At 37.6% G+C, this 16,768-nt stretch overlaps 4 protein-coding genes across 6 annotated transcripts in view; 1 reads left to right on the top strand and 3 right to left on the bottom strand.

Annotated features, from left to right (window-relative positions):
• LOC139970032 (uncharacterized) overlaps positions 1–16,768 on the bottom strand; it is a 445,342-nt gene that overhangs the window by 69,557 nt on the left and 359,017 nt on the right. The gene's annotated exons all lie outside the window — the stretch shown is intronic.
• LOC139970009 (NLR family CARD domain-containing protein 4-like) overlaps positions 1–16,768 on the bottom strand; it is a 261,218-nt gene that overhangs the window by 12,736 nt on the left and 231,714 nt on the right. The window lies entirely within an intron of this gene.
• Positions 1–16,768, bottom strand: part of LOC139970046 (uncharacterized) — a 320,960-nt gene that overhangs the window by 210,687 nt on the left and 93,505 nt on the right. The gene's annotated exons all lie outside the window — the stretch shown is intronic.
• Positions 1–16,768, top strand: part of LOC139970082 (uncharacterized) — an 892,672-nt gene that overhangs the window by 811,910 nt on the left and 63,994 nt on the right. The gene's annotated exons all lie outside the window — the stretch shown is intronic.

Genomic DNA, 16,768 nt, shown 5'->3' with positions numbered 1-16,768 from the left:
TACGTTGGTGAAAAACCTAACGTAGTTGTTATGGTATTTAACAATATTGAAGTTTTAAATAGTATTACGAGTTACTTTTATGTTGAAATCATGTTCGTAATCGTGTTCGTTCAGCCGTTGAAAGTTTGTCACCCTGGTATTAGTATTGAGGCAGACGCAACCAACATAAAAGGCATTGAAATAGTGTCTAGTAATATAAGCATTCCGTATCATATCTTGTAGCGACTTGTCAGTAAAACGCACCAAAGTACACGTTAAGCTCTATTACCACGACTTTCTCGGGTATCATCAGGTAAAATCGAGTCGATCGGAAGATAGTGACAAAGATATAATAGGATCAGAGATATATAATGGAAGACAAGGAACATGAGATTTGGAAAAAAAAATGATAAATATATACAACGTGAATAAGGAATGAATGCTTCAGTTTCGGTATTAACTTTCCTTTGGAAGAGAATATTTTGCTATTGCTGTGTGTGTATCATAATTATATTTATTCTATGAGGAAATGGAGGGTGTGATTCTAATGAGTCTAGCATCAAGATTTAAATGTAGAGTAGCCGAAATAGCAAATTACACACCACTGTAAATAGTAATGAACCAAACATTGGTTGTATTCATGACTACGCACAGATGTATGTAGGATTGTGTACGGTTGCTTTATTGTTAAAACAAGAGCAGCAACGCTGCAGAAGCTCGCGTATGTTCTATTTGAGATATTTGTTTTTCTTGTGCATTAGACATACGCGAGATAACGGTGTTAATTCCTATTCTTCCATCTCCTCTCCCCCTTGCCCTTATGATCCTTTTTAGCAGCCATACTTGTTTTAAATTATAAAAGGTTGTAAACATTTGTTTTGAAGAAAAAGACATTATTAAATTATTGCCATCTAAATTTGTACCTTACATCTAAGTATGTAAGTGATAACTATAACATACCGCTGGAATGTTACGTTAAACTAGTATTGTCTCTTGAATACAATATATTCGTCGCCCGAGCCACATGTAAATGTTCCCCGCTATATCAACATAGTGAACGGCCAATATGGCTATATGGTCTACAACATCGATTAAGGTCGTATCACCGTATTTACAGCATGTATGCATGCTCACATGTACGTCTATATCTGGTACCTTCTAAGAAAGTAAAACTATATTGTATATGCGGATCGTAGCAATGTGCCATTCAACCTTTATTTTTGTCGCAGGTACTTAGGCATAACCTGCTTAATGTGCTTCTTCTTAATGCGAATTAATCCTCGACTCTAAGCATTACTTTTAAATGCACTAGTTGTTGTGAGGTCAGCTTCATCGAATTAGAACTTGAGAATATGTAGTTAGGTATAGTTTTTATAGAAGCTTTACTACAAATGCTGTGAAGGGACAGATACACGCACATAATACAGACAGCTTAATACAGAGGTTACCACAGAGAACACAAAAGAAAGATTCCACTACCAAAGTTCTTTACATGGGATGTTATTCCCCATGATACGTCATGCTACAATATCATTGGGGTAGTGATGAGGAAAAAAATACACTATGTTGACTTAATATACTTGTCTATATACAATAATCCTGTAGTACATCTCTCGCAGTTTGACAAAGAAATGACTATATATAAGTAGGAATACCTTACAACTAAAACACGACACACGGATAACGTACATTAACTAACCATATCACGGCACAGCTATTCTTTAATGCGCAAGTTGCCTAGAAGCGAGCTAAACTATACGCATCGCGTTAAATACAACGCAGCGCAGCAAATGATGAATTCGTCAAAGGCAACGCATCGCAGCTAACGATGGACTGCGTCAGCCCGTGAACCATACGCTGCAACAGCCTTGCAACCGCACAAGCAGTTTACGCAGCGCAGCTGCAGAGTGCATCAATCCGATCCATATGTGTTCTGCAGAAGCCCCAAACAAACCTCTAAAAGCATTGCCTATGACAAACGCTATAAAATCCGGCAAGGATTCTGCTTGGAAACTTGTTCAAAATATATACCAAATTAATGTACAAAAACGCTACTCTCATAGCAATATAAACGACCCCGTAACTGTGTAGAAGCCTATACACGAGTAACTGACCAATTACGACATATCTGATAGCATTGGCACGTACCCGAACCCAATAACAAGCCGCAGCGCTCTCTATCTTGCTGCATACATGAGCTGACCCCCGCCCCACGGTATATTAGCCTCTTGTTACTTCCCCGTATACGAAGCACAAAGACGAAAACGCCCACCAGACTGTTTACATAAACCCCGGCAGCAAGAACCAACTCTCTTCCGGCCAGCAATACATTGATAACCCTAGATACACAGACTATCACACATACCAGGGACACCCAGGCTTTCCCTAACTTTATTTCCCCACGAACCCCTGTGGATGTCAGAGTTGTCCACGCGAAAATAGTTGGTCTATAGGTACGACTTTTCAAGGGCGTAGGAACCGGGGGGGCTGGGGGCGCCAGCCCCCCGGTGAAAAATATGGGGGGCGGAAGTATCATTCCGCCCCCCCGCTCCGCAAGTCAAAAAACCCCTTTTGAGCACCAAAGGCCAGGTGAAAATGCAAAATTATTTACAAAATGGAGTGGGATGTTGAAGTGTGCTATATTGCACCAAATTGCATCTGAGGCCACCTGGAAATGCAAAAAAAATCCAAAGGGGAGGGGAACACCTCCTCCCCTTAGACCCCTCCCCCAGGCCGGCCATCAGTCTTCAGCCCCCCCCCCCCATTCAAAAGTACCTTCCTACGCCACTGCGACTTTTGTATATTACTAAATGATATGGCCCTACTAAAGGTTAAGTAAGTCACTTTCAGTTTTAACAGAAAACAAAGACAATTTAAGGTGCATAGTGTTGTGACGTTATAGGTTATTGCACAATCAGTACTTTTCTTTTTTATGACTAAACTCAAACATTTTTATCTCAGCAACAGAAAAGATGTTTCTCAAATTCCCAGCCCCCATCCCATTTATCAATCTTCAGCGGGGTGGGCTACTACTGTAATCGGTATTTTGCTTGCAAGTTGTTATAACTTCTTAAAGCAGCCTTTTGCGTTTTGTCGCCGTTTTGCCACCCGTTTGACATGCCCGTCGGGGTTTTTACATGTATTTATCACAAAACAGCAAACTAAAATATTAGCCAAGTTCTTCCCTACCTAGAGCACTAATTGTCTAGTAATTAAGGACTTCTGCAGATGTAAGTTAAGAGTCTTCCGACAAATTCCTCATTTAAAAGCAATCGCATACAGTTCCCCAAATCCACTAGTTTGAATCCAAACAACGAGTGTATAACCGACAAGTTTATTTATAAGCTGTTGCTTAAAATAGATTCATTCACAGCTATCCAAAAAAGCTGAGTCTTTATCACATCCATATTCAGAGTACATAAATAGAGCATGGTGTTGTAGTACATATTGCTGTACTGGATTGCTTACGACGTCGGCAAAGTGAAATTATTTACCTCATTATTCAATGACGTTCAAATAGTTTAAATATTCATGTTATAGGCGGGGCTTATTGCGAACCTAACGGAAATCATCATCGAGAGAAAGAACGTTCAAATTTTTAAATCATTCGACCTTTACCACCATTTAAAGTTAGATTTGAAAAGATAAGCTAGGTGTGTACACGCCAAAAAATGGAGTGTTGAATTTTAACACTTTCCAGGTGTAACCGTTCACCCTACACCTGAAGGGTTACTCTGACCCTGAGTAGGGTTACATAATTTATGTAGCGTGGATTTTTTAACACCTGCAGAAGTGTACTTTCAGTTCCAGCATTCTGATTGGTCAAACCTCCCGTCAGCTGGATTCTTAGTGTAAGTTAAGTGTTTAAACGATACCACCGTACAGTGAACACCCATTTACCGTACCTAGCAATACTTGTACCAGTTTGTCGACATTTATCGTTACTAAATGTACTATAGTAACCACAGCCATGTATACGTTCAAGCTACAAAACGTTACGTACTCAGTGTGCGATAACGAGCTACAATGGCATGAAAATGACGTTATAGGAGACTGGGGCCTGGAAGAATTGATTGAAAAATTCGAAGGTATGTTTTGATATTATGTACTAAGTGTACATGACAAGAACGAGATATGCTTAGAGACCCACGACTAAGCTGGGTAGACGAATGCATTTGAATCGCTTGCGTTACGTAGACCTAACGTTAAAGTCATACTATAAGTTAATATAATAGGCTAGCTGCTGTTTGTCATAGTCAACTCATAATTGTCAACGAATCAGTGTAGCCTACATACAAGTAAACATTAAACGGAATTGCCTTCGGACTGACGGAGGACATTGGTCTAGGCCTTTATTGTAATCTAGTGCATTCTATTCCTTTTTGTGCGTTAACCGTAACTTCGTATACCCTGCGAGTCACTTTTTTAAGTAGTACTAGGCCTACTACTAGGCCTAGTACCAGTAGGGTATACTTAGGCTATTTCAAGACAATGCATTTTAAATAGCATCGGGCATGGGCCTATAGTTACGCTGGTACTATGTTCAATAAGGGATAAACATATATTCATGTAATGCAATATATAATAACCACTAATTGCCATTTTAGCTTGTAAGTTGTAGCAAGTAGGCCGAAGCTGATGTGGATTGGTGATGCTTTTAGACCTATGCCCAACTATAATTTAGCTATATTATGGAAGTGATCTAGCAGTTATAATTCATAGCAATCTACACAATTGCATACAGTGGGAGTGAGCATTATTTTAAGCATTGTTAACATGATGCATTGGTTATAAAAGTTGCCTACCTTGTCTGATGAAAGTTTAATGCAAGTTCCTGTTTTGACAAGTAATCACTATAGGCCATCTGGCTTTCTAGATTCAAACGTACTTGAAGAAGTTAGAATCACAACTGATTAAATTGTGGGCATTTTCTTTAGGAATGTTCATGTTTTGTGAGGGGTACATGTAAAAAACTGCTTATGCTCCAAGAAGGTTTTAACACAACTTCATTATGATGGGAATTTTCTTTTCTTTTCTTTGTTGTTACTTAGGAAGCATCAACTTGGAATTCTATTTGCAAAAGATTTCAGAAAGACCTCAGCAATATGTGTTACTTCTTGGAGGAAGCAAAATACACCCCAAGCAGTCATTTGTGATCATCCAGAGACATGCCCTACCCCAGAGGACATTTATGAAGCCATTGATGTTTGCTTCAAATTATTCTACCTGTTAAATCTGAATTATACCAAATTGCAAGTCTCGGTGCCTGGGAATTTTTCCAAAAAGTTGTCTACAAGTTGCCTGGTGGTGTGAAACGCAACCAGATTCGAGATTTTTATGCTCACCGTGCCGACAAAAAAGACAAAGTTACTGCAGTTTAGCAGTTGTCATAGACAGAACTCCATGTTTCCTCATCTCACGGATCAGAATGTATGTAAAGTTGTTGCTTATGTGGAATTGTCTTTGGGATTTGGGAAGAGTTTTTTCTTTGTGTTTAATTTGGAATACCAAAGGCACGAGCCAACAACAAAGACAAAGTAACTGCAGTGTAGCAGTCATCATAGACAGTACTCCACGTTTTCTCATCCCACGGATCAGCATATATCTAAAGTTGTTGCTTATTTGAAATTGACTTTGGGAAGAGTTGTTTCTTGCGTTTAATCTGGAATACCAAAAGGCATTTGCCAACAACAAAGACATAGTCACTGTAGTGTAGCAGTCATCATACACAGCACTCCATGTTTTCTCATCCCATGGATCAGAATTTTTCTAAAGTTGTTGCTTATTTGAAATTGACTTTGGGAAGAGTTGTTTCTTTGTCTTTAATCTAGAAACCAAAAGGCATGTGCAAAAAAAAATAAAGACCAAGTAACTGCACTGTAGCATTTGAAAATGTTGGCACTTTTAAGTTGACTTAATTCCACAAGACAATACTTTTATAGCCTAAATTGTTCGTTTTACATTTAATGGGATATAATAAATGGACCTCTGGAATAGGAAGGGTGTTTAATTGCTGAAAATCCCACATTCTGAATTGTTTGTGTTGTCATTGCTTTTTGCTCTCTCTTAAATGTAACTTTCTGCTGCGAGCGATTCAAACATGCATCCATATTGTTTACCTAATTACTAAGTAATAATTAACCTAAAACCTGTATAAAATATTTACTAAACGGATGCGATGTAAACTTTTCTGGCAAAATTTTACATAACAGTATTGTATTTGCGTTACATAATAAACATGTAAAACTTTACAAACCAGCAGTTAAATATACATCCAGAAGTATAAACGAGAGAGCACTATTGTGTGTTGAGAGTCCATTAAGTATGATCTTGACACAGATGACAAAAGAACACTATATGGTGGTAATTCTACTCATTGAAGCAGAACTTTGACACCCAGAAGGCCAAAAAATGTGCACTAGAGTGTTAATTATACTCCCTGAAGTGCAATTTTGACACCCAGAAGTGCTAACAAATGAACACTTTATGGTGTTAATTTTACTTCCTGAAGTGTCATGTTGACACCCAGAAGTTTTAACAAATGAACACTTTATTGTGTTAATTTTACTCCCTGTAGTGTACCTTCAACACCAGGAAGTGTTATTTTGACACTTGTATGGGTGTTGTTAAGGTAACACTCGCAAAGTGTTATATTATGTTACACTTCTGAAGTGTTAATTTAACCCGGTGGGTGTTGTCCCTAATCCAAACAGGGTGGGGTGTTAAATTCAACACTTTACGATTCAAATTTAACACTTCATTTTTTTGAGTGTATGTCGTTATGGCACCGTGAGGTCAATGAGGTTGAGAAAATCATAGAAAGGACTCAAACAGCTGCTGTAAGATTTAAATAAGTAGAACCTCGATCATTCTCCTGATAGCAAACACAAAATGATCATGTTTTTAGAATTTGGTTCGACTGTGTAAATAATCTATAAGTAAACATATTTGCGTGACAGTCATTCGACCTCAGTTTCTAATACAATATTGCAACCATTGCCTTTAAAAACCAAGTAAATTTACTAAACCGTTTACTGGCAACTATTTAAATTAAACTTCGTTTTTTTAGTCTCTCCCCAACTACTTGCTTGCTTAGATAGATTTCTAGTTCCATAAAAATACACGTGGACCGACGAATGCAATGGCTTTTGATTGTATCCCATGACTGTGGTGGGGATCCATTGACCATTGCAGTACTGTCGGATATTTCGTGTTTCTTTCGTTTCTTATCCTACCCACACCATGAATTTACGTTCCTGATACAAATATATAGTCTTCGTAAAATTCGATTATTGACTATAGTCTATGACCAGAGTGATAGCACATCAGTGGAAACAATCCTCCCTGAAAGTGTACACTATAGATTTTAAGCAATGGTGATTAGTGTGGATTGATTTAGTTCAGTGTAGAGAACATCTCCAGTAATTGAGAAGACCTATCTACTCTATGTAGGTCTGGATTAAAGCTTGTAGAAACCCAAAATACAATAACTTTATTCACATTAAAGACATTTTGCTTTCAACATATTGCAGTGTACAATGTCTGGCAAAGCGAAGACAGGGTACTTTTACAAACTTAGTAGTCGGGTAAGTTTCGTATGCAGAAAATACTTTATAAACTTGAACAATTGAAACCACTGATGCGAATTTGTTGCCACAAAGAGAAAATAATTGTCATAGAGAAGTATAGACAAAGTAACGTCAGACGGAATAATTGTAGTATGGCAACCGTTACGGAGTTTAAGCACTTTATAGTTGTTCTTGCTGTTTTAATATACACTTCGATGAAAAGTAGATTTTATTGAACAAGCCATAACCCATGACATGTTTTTTTTATATATATATATTTTGATGGGAGGGTACTGGGGTACAAGTCTTCTGCCTGGCTATCAGGTCTTGCACTATCCGTACCTTCCTTAATTCCTTCATTGATTAGTACAATATAATAACTTTATAAAATTCCAAGGTACTTGTACAAGTACAGGGTTTGTTGTACAGGGTGTGTTATGCACATGACCTATATAATGTACAGCGGATGAGCCGGATGGGGGGGGGGGGGGTAACGTAAACTCTCGAAGGGACCTTTGAAACTTTTTTTCCCTATATTCCTAGACACAATCGCCCAAATAAAATATCTCTCTTCCGCAACGGGAATGCGAACGGGCTACGTGTAGAGCAATAAATGCTCAAATTAGTGCATGTAGTTAACAAAAAACAAAGAAGAAAGTGAACCAGATAGGTGAGTTCAAAATCAACAACAAAGGGAAATCACAAATACACAACTCACTCCAAAATGGAATAACTTGAATACATATTGACACTAGATGAAGTCCAGCGTGTACGTACGTGTAGGGGGAAGGGGGAGTCGTGGATTCCCCCTTTGTCACCAGGTCCTGCACTATACCTACCTCTCTTAATTCCTCCATTTATAAGTACAATCTATTAACCTTACTTACTTACCTAATCAGAGTTTAATTGGATGTCCTTTGTTCTGGAGTAAATATCGTTGACTCAATCACCTTTAGAGTAACATGGAAATCCTTCATTGTTATATTAAATCCTTGATAATTGGTTCTAGTATCGAATGGTCCTGGAATGGGAGGTGAACTTCAACTGTTTGGTTAAGGAAGTATTGATGAACATACAACGCCATAGCAATAGATCAAGTCTTTACAAATCTAACGTCAACGTGACAATATGGGAATTCCATTATACAAAACCAGTCAACATATCCAAATTGTACAGACATCAATCCGATATACAAAGGTACTTGGAGGAACACATCCACTACTTCGTGTATTACCGTGATCGCCGTGTTAAAACATGTCGTACAACTGATGTGCCATACGTTCTGATTTGAGTAATTGTATCCCATTTTCTACTGTTTACTTTCCCTTGAAAGCTTTACTAAAATATGAGTCATTTCTGAAGGTAACGCAGTTAACATAATAAATCTATTCACATGTATCCAACCGAGGCAGAGGTCATACTACATAAACAATAGCAGGGAAACACCAGTTACTAAATGTATTCACTGATGGCGTGAAAGGCCTTGTAATTGCTTTTATGAATGCGCCTGTTTTAAGTAACGTTCATTGGTTATGACATAACGTTTTCTTTTTAGAAGATATTCACATGTCAACCTACTGCGAAGTCCATACCTAGTTAAGTTCTAACTTGGATCAAGTTCTAGTTTCTAATTTGTAATCCCAAAATAATCTTACGTCTTGTCGACGAGGCACACGACAATTACTCAACAATCGGCGTGTACATTAACCTCGATCGTATATGTCAATGCGGAATCGCGCATAACAACGTATACTAACCATCGTGACCCCTTGTCCCTTTTGACACTCAACTCTAGTGGTTCACCTTGAATGTATATGGTTCCACAACAACTGAAGTCATGATCTTATGGCTACCACGTTCCTTTTGAAGCTATATCTGAATAATGGAATCTAGCTAAGTGGTACATTTCTCGATGTTTACCGCAATTTTCATGTAAAACATTTTCATTGTGAGTACTTTTTCAAACAATCGAACTGCAGCTGGAACTCACGCAGCTAGTCAAGACTGTACACAAATGGACACAGACAGGAACAGCAGACGACAGGTCTCGTTGTTCCTTAGCAACACAAATCTCCTTGCCGTCTATGCGCCCAAACAAGCACGTATGCTATGATAGGAGTAACCGTCGTAAGAAATTCGATAGCAATAGCCTTCTAAATCTAAAATAAAATGTGGCAGTATCGAAATTCAATTAGAAAACCAGTAAATATCTCTAAATTTACTACATATTTATATCTCTGTAAAGATACAAATCCAATGTAAAGTGATGTTCTAAATGCAACCACGGATAAGTTATTATAAGTTATACATTATAAGTTATCCATGATAATTTATTATAATAACATATATGGTTTCATAAATTGATTTGCCTTTCGCTATTGTCTTAAATTCACAGTCAGTTTTTCGTTATTTATCGACTTCAACTTTCTTTCTTTCCTAACTTCAACTTTTCTATCGCAATTTTAATGTCAAATTTCGACCATTTTGGTTTAAAAATTTCAACTCTCCCAATTCCTACATTCTGCAAATATTTTTGTTTACGTTTGTCATATATATAGTCGAAAGGATAGAAATAAATCGAACATTTGACATCTTATTTTCAAATTTCCACTGTCTTGTCTGAAAACGTTGGCCATTTTATTGTAAATTTGTCACTCATTGCATTTTCCAAATGTGGGCAAGGGGGCTGAAGATTTGACAGTCACGTTGAACTTCATTAGATAATTGTATATTATAACGTGTGTGAAGGCAGCTTTCTTTAAATTGATCATATCCCATCCCCTTAGCCCTCCCCCTACTCCTACTTGTGACTTCTAAAAAAATAATTGATTGATCACCGAAGATTGAATTTGAAGAATTTGAATACATAATTTCAATGAGAAGAAAAAGTTAGCAGTTTTTTTATTTAAGTTTTGCTTGTTTCTTCTCCAATCCGATCGATATTTCAAATGTTATAGCATTTTTTGTTTGTTCCGTGGTACAGATATCAAGATTTCTCCTAGCTTCGCTGAAAATTTGACAGAACAAAAGTTTGAAATTTAGCATAATTATTCCGTATTAATATTCAATCAGCAGCTGCACGAAGTTCCTGTTTTCCATGATCTGAGTGATTTCAAGCAGCTGCTATTCAACTGTTAACACCAGTATAATTTATTTTATAAGTCATTTTTATAATAATGGTTAATAGGCTGCAAGTTTTGTTTATTGAAGAAAAATCATGGGCCAGTCCAAGTCAATTAATGATGGGTTGTACTCTGTTATTGATGTGAAAGTAGTCTATAGGCTTGTAAGAAGTAAGTTGTTCGGGTTGTTAAATATTTGACCAAATACAATGATGTCAAACAAAACTGAAAAGAATAGTAACAGTGTTGTAGCCAGGTACATTTATCCGAGTACCAAGAACTTTTAAGTACTTGAGGTTCCCGAGAACCCAGGTATCCTAGCCCGATGACTGGCTTGTTAGGATCCGAGCACCGAGTGCCAGTTTCCGAGTACAGTATTCTATATACAGTATTCAGTACCGAGTACGAATTATACTATGTCATATGAGTACTTTTGATTTCTTAAATATAGAGAAACCTAATATTTATAACCCTTCCTGGTGGTAATTATATGTAAATGCTATACCAGTCGAATATGAAGACAATGCCCGTGTCTTGTTATTGTTTGACAAATTTTCAACTGTAAAATGTTTTAAAATGATGGGTTAATAGGGTTGCAAGTGCCATATTAATACTACAAACATGCTATAAATTGGTATATGTTACAAACATATATACATCACTTATGCTTTCTTTGTTCATGCTATATGCACTGTACTTGGTAATATAGTCGGCTATTCTGCTGCAGTAGAAACACAGGATTACGGTGACATAACAGAGTAATAAAAATCATCGATAACTTATAATAACTACCTACTGTAACGTCAGTATTACGAAACTGTTTGTTTTAAATAACTCGTCACGAACGAGTATCAAGCACTTTGAATCGAGTACTTAAGCATCAGAGTGCGGGTGCGAAAGAATGAGTACCAAGTACTGTTCACCTAGTGCGAGTACCGATCATTTGGAGACAGATGTTTGAATGCCAATCGAGTGCCGGGTGCTTTTCGAGTACTACAACACTAGAAAATAGCTTCTTGACAATACTTTACCAGTTTTTTTTTATTTTAAGTTTACTAGTGCTTGGCACAAATTTCAATTACAGATACAAACAAAAGGACCTTGGAAACACCAAATCTCTCCCGAAATTGAAAAACACAGATACCGATACGGTAAAACTTCTTTAAGTCGTACTTACTAATGAGCAACTGATTAATGTAATATTAAAGTAAAATATCTTGTTTTCAATTGGATTTATTAGACAAACCAAGGCAAAACTGATCAGCAATTAATTGAACACATTTTATGTTCTTGTTAGGATCATCTTATTTGCAAACCGCTACGTAGAACTGATCAGTTAGTAATAATGAATGATATTTTAACGCTTTTTGATATATTATTATCAAAGAAAAAAAAAACAGATCGTGAATGGTTTGAGTAGATCACTAAGCTACTCCCAAATAATTATGATGAAAGTCCGACTAAATTGAAGGGAAGAGGCTGTCGAAAACTTTCGTTTTCGAGGGCGCTAGACCTTTTAATGCGGAATGGTCACGCTATTAATCCTGAAATGTCAGAGTTTGCTCCACGATCACATTATGAAAAATGCAATTCAATTAAACTTTCGTTACAACTGACACAATCTTCTAGATTTATCATAAGTTAACGGCAGTTTGCGAGAACTTTGAAAGATTCTATTCGAATTTAAAATTTCGTCGACCTTCTCAAATATCCAAACACAGAAGACGCGTGAACAATATACGGTTTTACGAGAACAGAGACAGAAAAAATAGAACTCCGTAATATAGAAATGTTTTTTTTCTACCTTGTTCCGGATTACGATAACTTTTTATTTTATTATCTTAGCCTCGTACCTGTTTTCAATCTTTCCTAAGTCTGCAACTACGAGGTAAAATAAGACCGGATCGGTGAAATTTTGACGGTTAACCGGTTAATTATTTTATTGAAACATGTTAATTCATGCTCATGCGCATATGTCTTTAATGTGATCAATATTCACCTTGAAAACGTTTCTTGTTTCACTTTTTGTATAATACAGGACTATGTGACATGTTTGAGATCTTCTTGATCTCGGTAATGAATCCAACATTAATAGTGTTGTATGTACAGGGCGTTATTTATTAAACAACCCTTCAACGAAGATTGCAAACGGTCGTTTATTTTTACGTCATGGTGACATCTTCTGATGAAAATGGTTAAATGAAGTTCATGCTCATAACTGACTATGATTGTTAGTCAGGGATAATTCCTCATTCAATGTACATGGGATATATCACGTGACCGATTTCAAATTACAACCTTAAGAAACGGGTTTAAATCGTATACATTTGTTATCTGAAGCAGCGCCTCAGTCATTACACTACATTTGGATTTTTTATTGATGTATTGCCATGCTCTGCGCCTTACCACTTTTATACGTCATTTGATGATCACTAACTGTTATACAATACTTTATCGGTTTTTCCTCTCAACCAGATTCCGTCTGCTCAGTTTGGTCAAAAAGAAGAAGTGCATGTAGCGTAATATGAGACCGCATTGAGGAATCTCATTAAGACCTCCTACTATTCTAACTTAAGATAACAGATGTAAAGAGCTGATAACTTCAACATGGTCCCGTGATGGTGAATAAAATTCAATTCGAACAAAACGATTCGAGACTTTCATAAGCCTCTTCTTTGACGTATCGTACGTGATAGTGTACTATGATATACGATGTTTGTACGTGTTTTTATTTATGTATTCAAAAACCGACAATGATGACATTTTACCTCACCTTCACACAAATGTTCCCACCAAGATATACTTCCAATCTACACAACACCCTTTCCACCGAACTGTCATGAAATAGTATGCTCCTGGTTATAAACCACGTCCAATGTTACCATAGTAACAGCAGCAATTGATTTCAGAAGTCGATATTTTAATATAACGACCTCCATCGTAATTCGATCCGTAATTACAATCGTGATGTAACAAACGAAACCATTTCAACGAGGAACTCAAATAGATACATTCATACCCTAATACATCTCTTATATATCATTTCTCATACAAGAATAAATATGTTTGCAATATATGTATCTGTTTCCTTAATATCGTATCTCCTTTTTCTCAGGTGAATGCATGAATTTCTTAAAATAGTGTGTCATTTTACCATGTATGCCCAAATACAAACATCATTCATTTACGATAATCTATTTTTTGGAAGGGATTGCGAAAGGGGGGAGGGGGGGGGTATACAAAAGAGGCACTTTCAAATGACATATTTCAAAATTTAACAACAAACGACATTACAAAAATGGAAAGGTTCAGGCCTTTTCTTAACCAGTTTCCACAAAACTGGATGGGAACGTACCAAGGTCGAGTTTTTTTTGTCCCAAACAGGTTTGCAATTGTGGGTAAATAGTCGCTCATGATTGGTCGGAAGTTTTGTCATCACCATAGAAACCTGGTACTTCGCGGTAAGCAAAATGTCTGAATCAGTTCATTGCAACGAAGGTTTAACCGTTCAAAATCACCCGAATCTTTTCGTAAGTATATGTAGATATCTTTGGAATTGGTTTAGACATATTTAGCACACTAGTTTGTTAGATTGTATGATCTACTATATCCATGTTTGATCGAAGTTTTCTGTGAAGGCATTTATCGATAACATAGCACAATGCACGTAACAGTTGTGTACAGGGTGCATCACACATGCGCAGTATGGACATTTAAGAACTGTGTTGTGATGCAAAAACAGTTCAGTTCTACATACCCCCCCCCCCCCAGGGGCGTATCCAGGATTTTCTAATCCGGGGGACGCGAATTACTATCTAAGCGGAGCGCCACCATCGGTTGGCGCGTAGCGTACAAGAAAATTTCTGGTTTTGATACCACCAGATCACCGGAAATGGCACTTCTCGGGCTTGTAAATGACCAACCAGATGTACACTTTTTGCCTGAGAACCAAGTATTTCCCAATAGTTTTTTTCCATCCATAACCCTTTTGAAGATTGTCACCAGTCACACATCATGCTCGACCCATCGCATGTCCTGTGGATGATTGCTTTTGTAGGTGATTCTACGTCGCGGCCCACAATATCCGTCAGCCCCACTTTTGAAGGTTCTAAGCCCATTATTTGTTGAGAATTTGAAATTTCACATTCTCGTGAATAAACTCACTTCAAAACATACCCATAATGTTGCACAAAATTTCATCTATGGACAACCAATATAGAAAAACCTCCTTGAACCCCTAACAGTCCGGTAAAAATTGCACGAGTAGAAGGAAGTGTGATGAAGAATGTTGGTCAGATATTTTGGAAAATTCCGACACAGTTAATTTATTGGTGTACAAATATGAAAACTTCTTAAAACGGCTATTATAAAACTTGGTTGAAGGAAATGAAAAAATAGCAGATATTTCCGAAACCGAACACTACACACATAGGCGTAGGAGGCGCGGGGGGGGGGGGGGGGGAGCTGAAACCCGTAATTCGCCATTACTAATGTTAAAGAGAGTTTTGACATAATTGGACCTCAATGCTTTGTTTCTATCTACATAAAGACATTTCGTTGTTTACATTGGCATCCCGCGGTATACTGCGCAACTTTGACGGACCGCACGGTATACGATGGCATGCGATGTAATAACCGATGCTTGCATATTTGACATTGACAGTTTTTGGTTATTTTTTTTCGGGCAAGTCGGACAGTTTTGAAGCTGTTCATCCTGGAACGCTATTTTGATATAATGTGATATCTGCTGTTTGCTTTACTAATTCGAACAGGCGCGTAGCGAGGAATTTGCCAAGGGAGGGGCGAAGCCTGTATAGGCAAATTATCTAAGCGTAGCGCCACCATAAGTTGGCGCGAAGCGTACAAGCAAATTTTGGCCGAAAATGCCTCCCAAATCGCTGGAAATTACACTTTCCAGGACTTGTAAGTTGCATCTAAGCACTTTCTATTTTGAAATTACGAGCAATATCATAACAAAAAATATGCATAGGGGGGGGGGGGCCGGTCGCCCCTTCACGAAATGCGTCATGTTCCCGGTCGACACGGTCGAGTTCGAGACCAGCCACAGTTGGTTTCATAGCACATTTCTACAATTGTTTAAGGCGTATATACACACACACGCGTTATGATAGACCATATATAGTATATATATAGATCATGAGTGAGAGAGGAAAAATTCGAAACGTCAAAAATGGAGTTGTCGGTGTAAGGGGTAGGGTGAGGCACACGCCCTTTCCGAAATCCTCGATCCGTCACTGGCTACCCTGTGTATATAATAGGGATCAGCGCTGTAATGATGTCCCTGTTCCTCTTTCTCTTCCCGGTGTCTTGTCGTTTTTCTTTTACTCCCTCCTTTTCTCCTTTTTCTCTCTTTCTTCTTTTTCTTTTCCCTTCCTTCCTCTCCTCCTCCTCTTTTTTCCCCTCTTTTTTTCCTTTTTTCTTCTCCTTTTTTTCTCTCCTCTTTTTCTTACCCGGGGGGCGCGCGCCCCCAACGCCCCCCTGGATACGCGCCTGCCCCCACCCAAATCCCTTCCCCATTCTGGAACCACTTCTTAATATTGGTCAGAACTTTTGTCGAGATGACAGGATTGCTTATTAGTAGCTTGTGTCTATGCTTTGACTCAATAAAAAGGACCAGCTTTCTCTCCACTAAAAATATTTCTTCGAAGGATATCAGTCATTGATGACGGTTACCCAGTTTTCTTCACACCTCACTTGAGCTTCGGCCTATCCTGTTCAGTCCTATATGTACTGTATATATTCAAAATACTCCACTATATATGATCTAACTCAATGGAGATACATATGATTTAACAGAAAAGTTGTGTAAATTAAGCATTGATTATTCGCAAACCATTTCCCAAATTTTAGACAGGAAAATTGCAGACTTACTGTAGTCCTAATCTAGTCGCGCAATACACTCACGTATAGTACCGATTCAAACTATTGCTGCTGTCATGTTTGAGTATATTCATTTAAGACTTGTGATTTTAGTGTATCCATTGCACGAAGGAATTCCGATTTCAATAGAACGACTCACGAATCTTGCAATGTAGCGTATGTATCATAAGTAAGGTCAACATGTGATCCAAGCATTAA

This window comes from Apostichopus japonicus, chromosome 7 (genome assembly GCF_037975245.1).
Source record: "Apostichopus japonicus isolate 1M-3 chromosome 7, ASM3797524v1, whole genome shotgun sequence".
NCBI lineage: Eukaryota > Metazoa > Echinodermata > Holothuroidea > Aspidochirotida > Stichopodidae > Apostichopus > Apostichopus japonicus.
Note: the sequence above shows the minus strand (reverse complement) of the source record. Positions and strands in the feature narration are given on the sequence as shown.